The sequence below is a fragment of the Microtus pennsylvanicus genome, chromosome 14 (genome assembly GCF_037038515.1).
Source record: "Microtus pennsylvanicus isolate mMicPen1 chromosome 14, mMicPen1.hap1, whole genome shotgun sequence".
Lineage (NCBI taxonomy): Eukaryota > Metazoa > Chordata > Mammalia > Rodentia > Cricetidae > Microtus > Microtus pennsylvanicus.
In genome coordinates, this window is record NC_134592.1 from 49,269,359 (window position 1) to 49,285,125 (window position 15,767).

Consider the following 15,767-nt stretch of genomic DNA (forward strand, 5'->3'; position numbering starts at 1 on the left):
GATTGTCAATTAAAATATTGTAGCTAATAAAGCTGAAATTTTAGGATGAAAATTTGGTCATCATTTTGGAATTTTTGATTATTATTTCGTTTTGGAATTTTCCACTTTAAGTATTTGCAAAAGCAAGATACATAATGAAAGTCTAGAAGATATATTTTTTTTCTTTTATACTTCCAACCACTTTCCAGAATGAATGCACAGAATTTTTTGGGCAGCAGAGAAATGGCCCAGAAAAATGGCACAGCAGTATATGCCTGGCAGCCTTTCTGCATAATACAAAATGACAACCACCTGTAAGGGCAAGAACGCCGTACTGCCAGACCCCACAGGCTCGTCAAAGCCCACAGCAGTCTGCTGTCACTGGGGCTTGTTGGCTAATGATACCAGTTCACAGGCCCTGAGAGATGCTGAGGAGCCAGTGCAGATGTTCCATGTGGCCGTTAACTGTCCCGAGGAACACAGATAAATATTGGTTTATCTGTGCTTTCTTCCTTCTTCAAAGAATGCAATTGCAAACCTTTGAAACTGTCAGCTTTCTAGCAGTATCGGAGAGACCATCTCTTTCTTCCTGTTACAAAGGAAGTTTTACACCTTCAAGAACTAAGATTGAATCATAAGCTCTGATCTTTCACACTTTAAACCATCAAATGTATTAAATCATTATGGAAATATTCGAGGCTAAGTATTTTATTTCTACTAACGTAGAACTTCAGCATGAATGCTATAGAAGACAGTCTCATAAAAATTGGTATCACTAACACTTCAATTTGGCTGCAAGATAGACCATGAACTTATTGGATGGAACTCTTTTGATACTGTTTATCCGGTTAGAGGACAAGATTTAGACTTAGTGTGTTTATTAATTATGACAATAGATAGTCAAGATAATGCCTCTTTCCTTCTACCATGCCAAACTAACTGCTTCTACAGAAACTTCCAGTTTGTGATGATAAGGATATGTCAGGCTTGGGGAGAAGGCATACTTACACACTTTCAAGATATGTGGGGTTTGGCTTTGTAGGGAGGGGTTGGAGGTGAGGAAACAACGTGGCTGTGGAAACTACTCACTTCTGTCACTGGTGTCTGAAGCTTCAATAGGGCCTCAGTAGAAGTTATACCGGCTATGGTACAGCTGTATCTGATGGGAGTGGCAAAAGTTATAAAGCCAGCACAGCTGCTCAACAAAAATGCAGCAAAGCTAAACTGTTCAATGGCTGCCATGCCATCTTTTGGTGCCATGCAACACTGCCTACTTTTAACATTTGTGTAATTTGGGGAGATTGGGTTGGTGGAAAATTTCTTACAAATAATTTATGCCTTCTCCCAGGAATATTACTTCTAAGCTTCCCCTGGAAAATCTTGAACATACTACCCCTCCAATTTTGGGAAATATCCTTATCTACTTGAAGGTCTTTCTTATGCCTTGGAGGTTGTGATACACATAAAGAAGACAGAGGTCTCTTTATGAGACCATGGGATATTCTTGAAGCATCTGTCCCTGTGCTTACTCAGAGACAAAGTAAGCTTAAAAGGGTCAACAAGCTTTGTTGTCAACAGGAGTTGGCTGCAGATCAGATCACAAGCCTCTTCCCACTATATGCTAAGTTGATTATGTGGTGTATATAGTAACAAAGTTAGATTTTTTTGGAATCACTTCTGACTACACAGAGACTCGCACTGATGGAAATGTAATGGTGTAGAAAGTGACCAAAGAATGAGGTAAGAGGACCTCCCTTTCCTAGAAAAGTTAGTTCACGTAGGGCCACTGTGATATCATGTGACCAAAGAACTAAAGAATGCCAAGATTAGCTCTATAAACCAATTCCATAAAGAAATAAAATGTAAACATTGTATTACACCAGGAATTAAATAATAATTTCAGCCACTTTGGCCTGAGGGTTTTTCTTGTGCACTCTGAGGACTAAATGTTAATAATACATTGTTTGGGACATGGCAATCTGCCTGGAGATCTGGTTTGGAGATTTTGTTTGATCTTGCATCTTAAAGCTACAGAAGCTACTTGTATGAGAAGAGGCTGTGTCATAAGCCTCTAGACTTGTAAACACTGGGTTATGGAATTAATGAGCAAAAACAGTTATAAAATATAACTGTTTATCAATGATGATTGCACTTGATGGAAAGTGATTGTTAAAGATAACTCTCTTCTGTCATGGTTTATCAGTGATGAATTAAAGATATGCAAGAGGAAGTGAAACATATTCCCAAACCAAATATGATATGATCTATATTTTGGAACAACATGAATCTATCCTTGTTCATTGAATTCTGCATAAAAGACTTTGGCTGCTAGTTGGTCATGCTGTAAGATTTTCCCAACCATTATGTCTGGCTCACCCTTCCCTTGCTGACTCCTTCATTTTCTCAAGTATGTTGACTACTGGGGCTGACCTTGGCACTGCTATTTCAGAACCCCTCCTCCCTTTAAAATGGCCCCTAGTTAATCATGGAAATACCCTAGAAATATTTTGTCTGTATTCCTGAGCTGGTCGTAATTTGAGTCTGTCCTCTGGACTGGAAACCACACCCCTATGGGTCCTTTATCTCCCACTGGTAATCTGAAGTCTGTCAGGAACCCTAATCACATTCCTATTCTCTTGAATTCTTAGAAAGACAGAATTCATTCTCTTTAGGTTTTGATTTTCCAGTTGGGCATCCAAGCAGTCTTCCTCATTCTCCCCAGTGTCAAGGCTGTCTGTAGCTGACCACTTTGTTCCCTGGGGATAGTAGTTTCTATTTTTTTCTATCTTAACTGATTTCTAGTGGGGTGTCTTGCCTTGTATATAGTTTCACAGCTCTTTCTTATGTCAAATTAATTTTTACTAATTTCCTTCTTTGTTTCTTTTATCTCTATGGAAGGTAGAGGAAATTGCATCTCTATGACTAAGAATATTACATGAACTCAACTACTTTATTGCCACTGCCAGACTTAATCAGCTCGAGTCGTCAGTGTTCACTTCATTTAAAAGATTCCTGAGTTCTCACTAGAGGGCAGACCAAATCCTCTATTGTTGGGATAGGCAGATCAATTAGGGTTAGATTTAACAGAGTATCTTGACTAGGGATTAATCTGGTTGGGATATTAGTGCTAGGGCAGGGTCTCAAGAAATGAGGAAAGTAAAGTATTAACTAATTTTCTCAAGTAGTGATGGTGGGCAAGTTTTTATAAAACTGATTTTATGCCTGTCTGTGTGGTCAGTATGCCATGGCTCTTGTGTGGAGGCCATTTGATAACTTGTGGAAATCATATTTTTTCACCATATGGATCCAGGGGTTTCAATTCATATCTTCAAGCAAGAACCTTTACCTGCATAGACTTCTTACCATCTTCTTCAGACATCAGAAGAAGTCTAATATTAACTTTCCAAAGAGAAAAGTAAAACATATGGATAATTATCAGAAAAACTTGATCATTTCCTGTATTAAATTGCTTCCTTTTATGTATTACAAATACTAAACTAGACAGATGAAAAACTTCACATATACAGTAATTTTTCTTAAAAATTTGACATTTGCACTGTTAGGGGAAAGTATTAGTCGTGGAAATTAACAAAGTAGGTCACGTCTGAGGAGTCTTAGTGAAGCTATTTTTGGTTCAAGGCAAAAATTTCAGGCTGTGCAGGGCAAGTGTGGAGGAAAAGTGAGCTGGAATTATTTTCCTTACTGTTGTCAAAGAGCAGTCTTCTTCAGCAAGATCCCATCTGACCAAGCCACCTATGCTGAGTAGTTAGGAAAACCACACAGGGTAGCCGGGTTCAACATGTCAGGGCAGGGGATGTTTTCTTGCACTGAAAGCAGGTGCCACACTCTTGAAACCTCACAATATGCTCAAAGGTCCTTGGGGTTTTCTTTGAGTGCTTCTGAAGACATTTTAAGGAGATCACCTTTAACTCCCACAAGCTTATGGAAGAAAGCTCTGTTGCTCAAATATTCTGATTTATTTTGAGGTTTGGTTTTGGAGTGTGTATTCCAATAACCAATGTTATTCTAATGTTTTGCCAAAATCTGTGGGGAATCTCTCTCTCTCTCTTTCTCTCTCTCTCTCTCTCCTAATAATTCATGATTGAGAACAAGCTTAGAAGACATTGCTTTTCCAACCCGAATAATAATAATGAATTCAAAGGCTGCCAGTCAGCCCAGCTCAATGACCAGGTCAAAACTGCATTTCATAAGGTGACCCTGCTGGCACAGAGCCTCTGATCTAAGCTTGTTGCTTCTTTGAATGAATAAAATAAGTTCCCTTTTCTAACAAACACAGGAGGAGTTTTCTATTACTACAAATCAATTAAAGGTTGTTAGAGGTAGTACCGCCATTAGTAATACCAGGATGAGGAGTTCTCACCTCTTTGGTTGCTTGCGTGACATTACTGATAAGAAATGGATTTCAGGCTAATGTTTAGGATCAGGGCTAAAAGGATGTATATCTTTCCTTCATCTTCATCGTCAGCAGCAATTTATATATAAAAGAATCCTGCTTGCATTGGGCGAATATGCTCAATTGGTGGCAGCAACGTTCTTTTACAAAACACTTTGAGGCTTTAGATATTTGAAGAAAAACAAGGAACAAAGCAGGATGTATAATAGCATCCATGTTTTCTGTTAACCTGCAGAACTATAAATTTATTGCATGTGCTCAGGAAAATGCAAAATGTATAAAAGGAAGGTTTCTTGCTATCTCTCTGTAAATCTAATCCCCTAAATGTTTCCTATGTTTCCTGATGCAGAAGAGGTGTGTGTATCAGCTTCAGATGGGAGATTCTGTCAAGTTGTGATCCAAAAAAGGGTGGGCATCTGAGGATTTATTGTTAGTTGTCATGTAAATTTATTAAAGTGGGAGCTTTGATCTTGAAATACATCCAGACAAGATTAATGATTTAACATCTGGGGAAATCAAGTATGTGATGCTATGAATAGATAAGGAAGGTTTTACAGATTCCTATTGGCAAAGATAAAAAAATTCAGAATTGGGCAGGAAAGATGGCTCAGCTGGTCCAGACATTTGACATGAAGGCTGCTTGGCCACCTGAGTGCAAATCTCAGAATTCCTGCAAAGGAGGAGAGAACTGACTGTACCACACTGTTTTCTGACCTTCACACACGCCCATTGCACACTTCGATTCTCCGATTCCCTTCACACTCATATCTTAGACACACACATGCAAAAACTATAAAAGAAACGCAGTATTTAAAAGATTGGTTTAGAATCTATTTTAATGGCAACGGTAAGAAGTGTAGAAGACTATTTGGTGGAATTTGACTAATATATAGACTATCAGCATTTGTAAGCAATAAACAGATGGAAATGAGGGAACAGAAAGCAAATGATAACTAGAAAGTCAGTACTATAGGAAGATGGAGACAAATTATGGTTTAAACTCACAGTTTCCAGTCTGAGCTCTGGTGGTGATGTAATCATTTTATCAATGATACCAGGTGTTAATTCGGGGCCAAATGGGTAATTGAACCCTAAGTGACGCACTGATTGCCTTGCGGTTGTGTTGCTTACTTCATCATCTGGCATCTGAAATGATTCATTCTCTTATGAATGAGTCCCATCGTATCGTCACTGTGAGAGAGGTGTGTGTGTGTGGGGGGGATTAGGTATATAGAGAGTGGATCCTCAGGAACCATGCTTGAATACTGCTTAGATGTAATCAGGGGGACTTCAATCTCCCAATGAGAGACCACTGTTTAGTAAAAAATATAGACATACTCAAAGTTAGCACTTCAGAATTATTGAATATAGGTAGCTAGCTAGATATTAAATTCTAGTGCTAAACATTAGAATGTCTGATGACTCATAATGTTGCTAGGCTGAAATTCAGATTATAATCCTTTTAAATAGTTTTTTCTACGTTGTTTTGATTATATGTAGGTTTCGGGCGAAAGGTTTTTCGTTTTGTTTAACAGCAAGTTTTGCTTTAGGTCATTAGTTATCTCATGCTAAAGATGATTGGAAGTTTACAGATATTAAATGACTGCTTATTAACCTCAAAATGCTTAAATGTTGACATAGCAATCTACAGTTTATCCAGCATGAATGGCAATCAAATAGACAGCGTCAAAGTTGAACATTCTAGGTTAAAGTTTCAAAGTAGTTTGGAATGTAACCATGTAAATCCCATGTCGAGTAAAGGGATTTTCCAAACGAGATGCGGTTCCGCTTCTACAATTTTGAGAAAATGTCCTAAGAACACGCTTTCAGTCCCTGTCATCATATTGTCAGTCAGATCAAAGTTTGTTTCTACTTCACTTTTCAATCTCGAAAATACAGGGAAAAAGTGGAATGTTGTTTAACATAAGCACTTCACTCAGGGAATTTATGGCTAGCTATTAGAAAAATTGTCGTAAGACATTTTAGAAATGATGTCCCAGCACTGCGTGAACAAGGAGAAACAACCACAAAAACCACAGATGCATCTTATCAGCGCTAGGATTGCAAAGCAGTGGCCCATCGCTTTTGCCAAAGATTGCATGGACAAAGACCATGGGCCATCAGTAGTTGCTTGACGTTCAACCTTGAACTGACAAGGCTGCTGGTGGGGTGTTGTTATGTGACTAGGAAATAGTAATATCTGGCTGTGACAGATACTGTTGGGAACTTTTCAATTTAGAGACACGAAAGTGTTGAAACGTATGAACCGGGTAATAAACACATTCTTGTTTAAAAAAGTATGCAGGTATAGCTGCATAGTCCTGTAATCCCAGCATTCAGGAAGCTGAGGCAGGAGGATTGTGAATTTAAAGTTAGTCTTAGTCTTTAAAATGAGATTATGTCTCTAAAAAGAAAAAGTTACATAAACTTACAATTTACTTTAAACTAAAGGTACTCAGTATACAAAATTCATCACTTCTTAATAATCACATTTAGCTGTAAGCTCTGCCTTGGACATCGTACCCATCAGCTGCTGATAGCACACTACTGCATTTCTTGCAAACGTGTTCTTAAGTGACTTCATGCTGCTAGCATTGAATTGGCCAGGTGGGAGTTTTTATGCTTTTGCTATTAGCAACTGAGGTAAATGAGTCCCTGATTTAACGTCTTACTGGTTGTTGGTCTACATTTCAGAAGTCTTAAAGAAAATATTAAATGGTGAGTAAACTTAAACCTTTATCTGTAGCTATTAATTTGTGATTAACATCAAAACACAAGAAAAAATTACCTTCTATAGTTACAAATTACTTTTAGAAAAGTCATTCATGCCATTGCTGAATGAAGGAATTCTGCATATGTCTTCTTTACTTTACCTTTGCCTTCCCCTTTCACATGAACAAGATTACCAGCTAACATTTATGTCATAGCTATGCTCTTTGCTAATGTTGCAACTTTTTTTATAAATTGTGTACTCTTCAATACAGTGCTGTTGGCAGTAAAAATACAAATTACAATAGATTTAAAGAACTCCAAGTTACACTGAAATTATAAACATATGGAATTTACAATAGAAAACTGTAGGTTTTACTATTACTTATAAATGTAATGTCATGTGTGTTTTATATAAAATGTTCAAAAATAAGCATTTATATGTCTACATGTATGTGTGCAGACATAGTCATTTTGCACCTACTTATCTTCTCATGGAGATCTGGTGGATCCATACTGACTAGCTTACTACTGTTTACAGTTTTTCAGCTGAGGTAAGAAAGCACTTAGTCTAAACGTTTTGTATTCAAATGTTGGCTAAATAGAAATTTAAAATATGCCTTTTTAGATTTATGCAGAGGTAGAGAGACATCTTTTCAATTTTTCTTTATTTCCACTGTTTAATTATTAAATGCTAGTTTGGAGATCTATTACTCTTGATTCTGATGTGTTGATCTTCTAAGTGATACTCCCTCCTCGCCCCCATATGCATGCTAGGCATGTTTTCTACTACTTAATCACACCCCCAGTTCTTCCATTGTTTCTTCAGACTGGGATTTGGAGGCTGTCAAACCACTTTCTATTGGTTAAACAGAATACCATAGACTCGTTAATTCAGAAAGGAAGAAGTTCATTTCCCATAATCCCAAGACTGAAACTTTGAGTATCAAGGTGTTACCTAGCATCTGGCAAGCAAGGGCTTTCTTGCCACTTCGTTTCAAGGTGAGAGAGGGTAACTCTCTCTGTTTTTCCATTACAGCCACTAATACCACCATTGAAGCAAGCCCCAGCCTCACACATCACCTAACCCAAGTAACCTGTCAACAGCACCACTTGCAAATATCAAGTAGGCAGCTGTTTTCACAGACGAACTTGGAGTGGGGACCAAGGAGCATATTCAAATGATAGCAAAAAACCACTAATTCAATCTTGTGTTAAAAAGAATCTATAATAAAACTTAGCCGTTGTTCTAGGTAGACTGAATTGACAGATGGCTGAGACCAAGGCAGTGGACACAGTCATTCTCTCCACAACTAGCAAGAGCCGGAGACGGGTGGACTAATGAATCCTGGTGAGAGGCATAGCAAGCCTCTCACAACAGCACATGCAAGCTAATTGTAAATGGACGTTCTCTGTGCACATTCATCTGTCTTGAAAGGCAATGTAGGGCAAGTTGTTCCCTTGTTTTTATCGCTCAAGAAGCAATTGTGTGAGATCTTCAAGTGGAGTCCTACAAAACCCAGCAATTGTTCATGCATTTTGTGTGGACAGCTATATAACTTCCCACTATGCATGCCCATCTGTCCCGCAATGAAACCTTTAATTTTTATGCATATAATTTTACAAGACTACTGGCAGAAAATGAAGTGACCATGAGTCCATATATCTGGTTGGTCATTTGAGCCTCTTTCCTAAGGCGCCTTTAGGGTCTTTATCAGGTGCCTAATCTGAGCCGATGTGAACAGTTACTCTCTTTCTAAACTGACATGGTCAGTTTATTTGACTCTCCTTCGAACAATACAATTAACATCTGATTGCCTTTCTTCCAACATGAAGGTGTAGGTTTCTAAAACCACTAGGCAGAAAGATTATAAAAGTCTTCTATGTTTTAGATATAGATTTGAGGTTTTCAGGACAGGCTTTATATTATCAATGCAACAAGTAATAGTAACTGACACTGATACATATTTAAATGCATTGAATCAGTTTAATACATAGTCTATTATGCAAATAACCCTTTTGCTCTGTTTGTATTTCTAGACTGGTGTCATCCTTTATTCCCTGGAGTAAGTCACATATATGGCTACTTTTAGCTGAAATCAAGGGGAGAGTGTTTCCCTTCTTCTCAAGGGATCCAACATATATTTGGAGTGTTATTTAAACATCTATGACCATATATATATATCAATAACATTTAGGACAACATTAGGAATTAGTGTTTGTAGACATAGTGAAGGAGGGGGAGAGAACTAGTAAGTGATTTCAGGATTTTCCTCCCATGTCTGTGACTCTCAGTGAATGTATGGTGGGAGTGTGAATCTGTTCTTCCTTGAGTGCTCAGTGCTTTCCTGCCTCCTACAGCAAGAGATATTATTGTGAAACTATGATTATTATTTAATGATAATTTTAATAACAATCATCCAAAGAGACTCTTACAAGGGACTTTTCAGCATAACTTTTGATTATATCTGACTTTTTGTGTTATGAGATATGAAAACCTGAAACCCAAGAGGCAAGTTCACTGGAGCTATTTTCCTTCCTACATCATGGCTCTAGCAGAGGGCACTTTAAAATGAAGACAATGCTTAATCAGTAGTCTCGGGAATACCAGATGAGTTGGATTGTCCGAGAGAATTGCCTTTTGTTGCCATTCTCAGGAAAACAAATGATTTCTGAGAAAATGGATTGTTATTCCATGTTAGGCAAAAGTGGGGCAGAAGCACTTGAGGAGAGAGGAGAGTCTGAGGGTCTAGTGGGTCTAGTGTCTTTTTTTTTTAGCAGTTGTACAGTGCAGAGTTGAGAAATGCACATGTCTTCAAGGGGGAGACAAAAACTAAGGGCAGCATGGACGCTGGGTGAGCTCATCAAATCTGGTTGCCAGAATAGGCTGATTCAGTACTACTCAGCCTAATGTCTAAGCATTGGCGCTGGGCAGGCATGTGGGCTCTGTTAAGACAAAACTGTCTGCAGTAAAGGTTCATAGACAACTCACTAGGAGAGATCATTTGAGACACTAGACAGAGAATGAGGCATGATGGGATGAACTGACCTTTCAATGTCAATACTAATGGTTAATATAATTTGGCCAGAGACATTAGAGTTCTAAACTCAGATGTATTTGTCATGTTAATAAATATAAATTTCTGTTTGAAGTAAGAAATGTATCTATACCTTGATCCTAGCTATGGTTGGTTGTTTAAGATTAGTGCTGCCCCAAGCCTTCATCAGAGAAGCTTTGTAGTACAGGGAGTGGTCACTACAGAAACCCATTAATGGGTAAAAGTTCTGAGAATAATTGAAAGTGGAGAGCGCAGCCCTAAATGGGATATCTGTATCACCCTTCTAGGACTCTGGGAACATCACAGAAGAGGGAGTGGAAAGGACATAAGAGCCAAAGAGTATGGAGATATGCAACATAAGGAAGTCTTCTGGATAAGACATACCCTTTGTATAAAAGAATCCACTGCAGCTGAGGTTATCTGCACAGAACCTGAACAAGATTTGACTCCACATCACGTGTGAGAGGTCCATGAGGATCAGTCCTCTCTGAGAGACTATTGGGAGTTAAAACTCATAGGGTCGGGGAGAAGTATCATATAATCAATGTTGTTTTAACCATCCATAAGTTGCCCTTGTTTTAGTAGATAGCCTCCCACCCACGCTTGAGCAAGAAATGCTTATTACACTCAGGGGACCACAAATAAAAGGAAGACATAAAAGTAGGAGGGAGCCTTGCTGAGAAGGCTTAGAGCAGGAGAGAAGGGTATGAGAGAATGGTGCATGTGTGAAAAGACTAATATTCACTATATAAATGTCCAAAATTATCAAATACAAATTAAATACGGTATTTTTTTTTTATAAGCCGTATGATGCTTTACTGAAGTAACCAATAAACTTAGGGTTCTGACCTGCACTCATTTTTCTTTTATTATTATTTTTATTGAACTCTACATTTTTCTCTGCTGACCTGTACTCTAAAATGTTGTGTCTTGTCTTTATTTCATAGTTATTAAACTCTTCAGACATCCTAGGACTTTCTTAATCTATGGTATCACATTCTATTTACTTAAAATCATCATTTTTCTTGGTTTTTAAATTGCTAAAGTCCTGAGACCTGATTAGAGAGCTTTATGAGAATGTTGTATATCAATTCCTCTTAATTAAAACATTATGTTATAGGCAGAAGATAGTTAAGACTCAGGAAGTTCTGAAAAAATGCTCATTCAGACTCAAGAACCAAACAATTCCCAAGTCTCAGGATGTCCCTGAAACTTACAATATTCATAAGGTCACACCTCACAGAGTTATATAAGCCATAAAGACTACTGAGGAGAGGAGGCTCTTTCATAAATCCAGCTGCCTGCAGGTCATGCAGAGAGCTCCTGAGTTCTAGCTCTTATGAAACACTCACTCATGCTCTGAGCTCTGTCTATACTCATGTAGGTAACGTCTCGTATGAATGCTGTAATGACTCCAATAGACTCATTGGTTCCCTAGGTTGGATTTTGGATGACATCATTACTTTGGCACAGTATTAGTTCCCTGTCTGTCCTGTGTTTATTTTCTCTTCAGAAATAAGTGTCATATATCTTGTATAGAAAAATGTATGTGAGTAAGGAAGTGAAAGCAATTTTTAAAAATATTTCTTTTTATGTCTATGAGTACTTTGTTTGCTTGGATGTGTATTTAACACCACATGTGTGTAGAGCTTGTGGAGGCCAGAGAGGGCGCCAGATACCCTTGGACTAAAGTTACTGAAGATTGAGAGCTGCCAAGTGGACACTGCAAACTGAACTTGAACCGCTGGCAAGAGTAGCAAGAGCCTCTAACGGCTGAGTCATCTTCTCATCTTCAGCCCCTCAACATTTATTTTTTAAGTATAAATTACACTTTTAGGTTATAAGGCAAATCTCAAAGTTGCTGTGAGGATAAGCTGGGTAGTATGCACAAAATGCCACAACAAATTAATAAGCTTTTAAGCAAATATTGGAGATTCATCATGGGAATGAGAAAGAATCTTTAATAACCAGAATAATCTGGTGTGTGAATCTAGCTTTACCAACACTGGTGCCAATTTCTGTTCATTTTCTACTGCTGTCCCAAATTACCGCAGTGTTTAGCAGCTTAAATGAAAATGCTTATTTTCTCACACATTTTATGGGTAAGATATGGTATATAGGATCAGTTAAGGCAATTGACTCAGAACCTTTCATGAGGGTAAGACATTGACTAGAGCTACAGTCATCTGAAGACTGGACTGTGGTGGGAAGAAATGCTTCCAAGCTAATTTACATGGCTCTTAGCAGATATCTTCAGTTTCCTGGCACCCGAGTTGAGTGTTTATTACATTCAGTTCCCCTTACCTTCTTATGCTGAATGCCTGAAGCCCCACTGTGATTATAAATATATTATAGAAACATATATGGTAGGTAGAACCTGTGAAGAGGTAACTGCCATTTTTTTTTCTCTGTGACAAATTACTAAACAGGAAACAAGGGAACAAGGGAGGAAGGTTTTATTTCGCTTTACCATTTCGGAGATTTCCGTACATCATAGTGGGGAAGGCATGCCAAAACAGCTCGTTTCATGCTGAACAGAAAGCTGAGAGAGAGGACGAGATTTTGGCTCAGTGGTTACGAGTACTGCCTGCTCTTCCAAATGTCCTGAGTTCAATTCCCAGCCACCACATGGTGACTCACAATCATCTGTAATGAGATCTGTTAGCCTCTTGGGAAAAAACCTGGCCAGTCGTCCTCATCGACTTAGACCATGAAACCCAATATGGACAAGTTCAACAGAACCGCGATATATGGGTTGCCCATGCATGCTTCAGCATTGCTAGAGCATAAATTTCATTTATTTTCATCTCCTTCAGAGTGTGACCCCACTTACCTCGTTCATCCAGAGAGATCTTACCTCTTAAAGTTTCCAGCCTCTCTCCAAACAGCACACCTGCTGTGGGTCAAACATTCCTGAACTTCAAGGGAGAGTTCAGATTCCAACTACTGCTGATGCTAATCTGAGAGCTGTGTTTCTCAGAGAGCACGAAGAGCTTGGTAGAAAAGATCAGTCAGTAAGGTGCTTGCCTGCCAAGCCTGAACATCTGAGCTTGATCCCAGCACTCACATAGAAAACCTGGGACGGTATTTGTAATCCCAGCATGGGGAGCCTGGGACCAGTAGCCAGCAAACCTAGGCGAATGTATCTTAAATTCACTTACATAACTTAGACGCACCAGCTTAGTCTCCAGTATGTTATCTGTTTCCACTTTGAGATAAGAATATAAAGCCCTTGGGAATTATGTGAATTATATGGGCTAGTGATGTATCTTCTTCATTTCTCATATGTAAGATTTTAAAGGAAAATTAATTTAAATGATGCATCTCTAAAATAATTAAGTGAGGAGCAGCACTATAGGAAAATAGAAAAGAAATTCATAAGGAAGCAGCAGTTCAAACTATTGTCTTACTACGTTAGCAGGTTTCCAGCTGTGGGAGACTTGGTGCGTCTTCAGGCATAATCACCAATCAGTATGCATGGAGTAGTTGTCTTAACACCCACTAATTCTCATAAAAGCTCTTTGCATAAATCTAAACCAAATCATGATTGGAACCATATTTTCTGCAAAATCTAACTATATACTAAAGAGAGATTCAGGACTAAGTTTTGACTTTGTGCCAAATTATATTTGTTCTTTTTTTTTTTTTTGTTTTGTTTTAGGATTTGAGTGAACTGGGGGACTAACGTCAATAAAGAGGAAAAATCGACTGCATCAGAGGCTGTTGGATTACTTTTTGGGGGGATCAATTTTGTCTGAAGGGAGTATTTAAACAGTTTTATTGATTATAAAATGACTATAAAATATCGATATAATTTCTTTTGGTGCATGGCAGAATTACTTCACTTTTAGAAGTCAATTTTTTTAAAAACCATCTTGAGTAGGAACACCCTCACCAGACTGAAAAAATGACTCCAAATCTGAATGAGGCATCACTGCAGAACCGCCAGTGTAAGGTCCAGACTAAACATAGAAGGCCGTTGATATCTAGATTATATCAGTTATTCAATGTATAAGAAATATAACACATATGAATAAGTTTAATAGAAGGAGAATTTTTTCCTGAGGTGATAGGTTAAGAATTTCACTTTATTTATCTTAGAAGAGTGGTACCTGCCTTACTGAAATAAACATTACATTTCTGTCTGCCTGCCTGCCTGCCTGTCTTTCTGCTTGTCTGCCTGTCTGTCTGTCTTCTGTCATCTGTCCCATACGTGTGCGTCAGAGATGGAACCCAGGTTGCCAGGATTGGCAACAAATGCTCATATGCACTGAGTCGTCTCAGTGGCCCTGGAATTTTATTGATTTTTTTAAAAAAGTTTATTTATAAACTGATGAGTTCTTGAGTGCTATTTTCACACATAAATATAAGCATACTTGGTTCTTTATAATTCTTTACAAATCTTGCTTACTTTGTGTGTGTGTGTGTGTGTGTGTGTGTGTGTGTGTGTGCAGGTGTGTGCTCAGAATTTGGTCCTTGTCTTCTGCTTCATGACTGAGTCTCTTTACTGTTCACCATTGTGTACAGCAGGCTAGGTGGTCTGGCTGCTTCCAGGGACTCTTCTTTCTGCACCTCCCATTCCACCCTAGGAGCCCTGGTTTACAGGTGCATCCTACAGTGCTTGGCTTTAAATGGAATCTGGGGATTTGAACTAAGGTCTCCAGTCTTGCATGGAAAATGAATTTTTACCTTCTGAGCTGTCTTCTCAGTCTTTTGCATAATTCTTAATGTTAGTTTCTATCCAGAAAGAACTTCTTTGTTCTGTTTTCTCAAAGTAAGGCTTTTGGGTATGGTTTTCATGTCAGATTGCAATTTGTAGCAAAGTTTCACTTGAAGTATTACTGTACCCATATAATTATTTTGGCTCTAGTAATCATTTCACTATGTACTTCTGTGTCAAAACATTCTGTTGTATGCCTTAAATTTATACTATAAAAAACAAAAGACCCCAGTTTTTAGAAAAAAATTCCCAAAGCTACAACTTTCCTTATCTGCCAGGCAATAACTTTTCTTCTGAGATCTTGACCTGCATGCAACCTCCAGCAGGCCATCCCACATGCGGTTGAAACTCAACTCTTCAAACATAACCTTTCCCTCTGAGCTGCAAACCTTTGCCTGTTTTGGAAACATTTAACTATGAAGGGAAGCTGCCACCTGCTTCTCAGGCTGGACACCCGGGAGTTAGAGTTCAGCCTCGCCTCTGTTGCTTCCTCTCTGCCCTTCTAGTCTCTTTTCTTTCCCATTTCTTTCCTATTTATTATATACATTGCTATTACTCTTTACTTTTTCAATATACATTGGTCGTGGATCACATTTACTTTGCTTTCTAAGTGTTTCTCAAGCCAACCTTTTTCTGGCTACAGCCACCCACTGTCACTGCTAGGATAAACTCTCATTGTTTCTCCCATCTTATGGTCTCCTTAACGCTGTGGTCATTAAGTTCTGCTTTCTATTGTGGTTGGAATGCTTTTAGAAATGGCAGGCCTGTTCATGAAACGTTCATGCCTAAAGCCCTTTGATTGTTCCCAGGCATCTCATTTTAGAAACCTGTCTCTTCCACAGCTTACAATATCATCCTAGAGTGTGGTCTTGTGATGCTCGTGGGC